This window comes from Micropterus salmoides, unplaced genomic scaffold (assembly GCF_014851395.1).
Source record: "Micropterus salmoides isolate LMB-PRFRI ecotype aquatic unplaced genomic scaffold, ASM1485139v1 Ms_hic_scaffold_8, whole genome shotgun sequence".
Classification (NCBI taxonomy): Eukaryota; Metazoa; Chordata; class Actinopteri; order Centrarchiformes; family Centrarchidae; genus Micropterus; species Micropterus salmoides.
Window position 1 is genome coordinate 7062630 of NW_024044570.1, and position 3557 is coordinate 7066186.

The following is a 3557-nucleotide window of genomic DNA, read 5'->3' on the forward strand; positions in this document are numbered from 1 at the left end:
CTTTTTAGGTCTGTGTGTTGTTCAGGAATTTTAACTTCAAATTCCATATGTCTCTTTTCAAAGTGAGTCTGTCAAACTTGGTGCTTTGCACTCATTTTTTTCACTTTGAAACATTTGCTTCAGGTAAAATAGCATAGCTGCAGACATGTAGGGTGACTGTAATTACCAACATGCCTCTAGGAATATACAAGTTTCAAACTGCATGTTTGTAGCATTTGAAATGCAAAACCAGTTAAACCAGTTGTGGCCTGCTTTTAAAAGGAAGCACAATTTTAGAAAACTATACATTAACAGTAATTTAGTTTAGTATGTTTCTCCCTTTCTCAATTACATTATTAGAGATTAGAGAGTTAATGATTTCCAATTTGATTCCAAAAAAACTATTGTCCAAGAAAAGCTTATGCTCTTCAACGATGTGCTTTTTAAGGTATTTTCTTCACTTAACTGCATGTTTAGGTAGATTAATGTTCTTCAGTTGTCAAATTTTATTCACTAAATCACACTGAGCTCCAAGGATAACTTGGGAAAAGCTGCCAAGAATAATCTGTTATGTGTCAGGTTAACTTAAAAATGGGTAAATCAAATATCATATTGCCTTGAAGGGTTTCAGTTCTCCCAGAAGAGTATTAACAATAAAATGCAAGACTATAGCGTCAGCTTGACCATGTTTAAATAAAGCAATAACACCAGAGGGAGTACTTAGCCTTCAGCCTTCTGTCTATGGCCACTTCACAATGGTGCCAATATCTCACGGTTTAGCATGACCTTGAGTATGTTATTGCTTTTATGCAACATTTAGCACATCTGGCATAAACAACACAGAAGATTTGCTCAGTTCTGATAAATTAATTTTTATTTTCTGTCAAGATAGACTGCCAGTTCTGAGGCCTGTACTATGAAGCAGGATTTGTGGTTAGCGACGTAACTTCAGGTTCAACTATGGGTTTCCAGGGTTTTGGTTGTTCACTTCTTAATAGGCCACACCACCATGTCAACTTACTCTGCCCAACTAACCTGCTCTGGTTATGTGTGCAATGACAGATCAACACGCTTAATACCTGTGTAGGTGGCGCCTACTGAGCCTTTTCATTGTGCTTTCAGAAATTTATTGAAGCTCTAAGGCCTTCTACTTGTTGTACTTGTACTAAGATATGAAAAGTAAGATTACTTACTACTTTAAAATATGCCACTCTGATGTAGTCAGAGTAGTTTTAATGCATCATACATTTACTCTTACTTTTTAGAGAAAAATACTTTTACTGTTCGGCCACTGAAATTAATCGGCCGAAAATAGCAAAAAATAGCACTTTTGGTGTTTGGCCTAATAAGACCAATTAAATTTTACTGAACAATTATGTTGACATGTCCGCAGTGTGAAAGCATTTTAAAGTGTCGCCGTTTACAGACACTGTTCTGCTGAATTGTATCCTATCACATCCACTCCATCTGTGGCTGACATAATAGAAAAGGCAACAAACGTTCTGACCCACTTTGAGAGTTTCTGTCACTCGTTTCTGAGAAGACGATTAAGCTAGCCACACCTAAATTTTGAGTGCACATGGACTTTATCCTGTCATTTTCTTTCTTTTCAAAGAAGTGATGCAGTATGAGAGTCCTAACTGAAGAGAGGCTATGAAGTCTTCATGTTACGCGATACGAGAACCACATACAACATTATTTATCAAATTGGGTCAGACTTGATGAATTTAGCGTGAGGATACACATGTGACAACGTCCAGGTTTCAAAATAAATAAGGTTTCTGTACAGTATAGTATTAAGATTAATTGGATTATATTCACAGAAAGTATAAAACATATTACATGTGTACATTAAAAGTAAGTAGACAATTTGCTTTACCCGACTTTACCTCTTGGGCCTCGGACCCACCCACCATAGTCTCTCCAAATCCTGTGGGAAACACTGAATAAAAAGCAAATTTTGACTATTTAATTTATGCACTGGTAAAAAAAAACTTGTACTTGTTTGATATTTGGTATTCGGCAAATTTTTTCATTATAGAATTTTCATTTCCGGGCATCCCTACTTTTATTCTGTTACATTTGAATACATTCATCACTCTACTTTGCTACTTTAAGAGGTAGATGGTCAGCTGGTCCAAAGTTTGCTGGTGCTTTGTTATCCTACTGCAGTCACGCCTCCACATGAATCTGTTCAGACACTTTGTCACGCTTTCTCAAAGCGTCGGTATTTGATGCCCTGGAATGAGACCGTGTTGATGCAGTGTGCTTCTGTTGTGAAGGCAGTAATTTTACATAAAAGAAGCATGCTAACAGTGAGCTGACAGAGAGCAGTGTCTGTTGAATTAATGCTAATATTTAATACCTTTTATAGGCAATAAATTATGAAATATCACAGCATTATCTCCTATTTTTTTAGTTTGCTAATTGATCATTTTTTATATATAACAGTGTTTACTTATTGGCATATTAAACAATATTAAAGTAGTATTTTGTGATCACACTTGATTGATACACACTAGAAATATTGTCCAAGATTTAAAGTTTAAGCTGCACAAACTCTTTTTAGCAGAGAAAAATTTGAAGAAACTTTCAGGGATCCAAATAAAATAGAGACCTTAGAGTCAATATGATATGAACACCCGACTGTCTGACTGGCTCACCTGGGGATTTGAAGCCTGGACCTGCAGATCGCCAGAGCAGGTGACTTACTGACTGAGCTACTGGTGAGAGGATGTTTCTACACACCTTCTCACAACTTGAGGTAGTGATGTAACATGTGCCAGACCCGGATAGTTTTGTCAGTTTAAACTTAAAACGCTTGCAACTGTCAAGATGTTGGTGAGAAAATTCTGAAAAAAAATCCTTCATTATTCTGCTGGTTTTGGGTGTGTTGTGAATTATTTTGGTGGCAAGATACTGAATATCACTGCAGACTCACCGTTTGACTGATCTGAAAACCCTTTGAAACGCTTGATATCGGCCAGCTGGAGAACGACTCTGTCGAGTTTGGTAGCATTTGAAGAAAGACTTGTGGAGATATAGATGTTAATTGAATTAGTATATTCTGAAAAATATAGAGTGACAGATTTCTGAATTGACCATAGGTTGCTGTGAGGCAAACGTTAGTCAAAAATCAGTGGAAAAAAAATTCAGCTCTCAAAGAAGTACAGATGATTTTCTTAGATTTTTTGAAGTTAGGAATGAGAAATGTCTAGACATTTACATTTCTTGAAATAAGCCCCGCCCACTTTGCTCAATCATTACCAAATTTTATACATCAACTGAGTAGGGACCCTAGATCTTACAAACCGAATTTCGTACGAATCCATTCAGCGAATAACGAGGTATAATCTTTTTGCAAGTGTAGCGCCCCCTAGTGGAAGAATATCCCAGGACTGCTAAGCGAAGCTCGGGCCGAGCATCTGAAAAGACGTGTCAAGTTTGGTTACAATAGCCTAAACCAATTTTGATGTACAGGCATTTATGTAAAATTGTACGTAAAAACACAAAAGTAAAAATAACTGTTGATCAGCGATGTCCGTAGAGGATCCTGGCAAAGTTTCAGGTTGATTGGC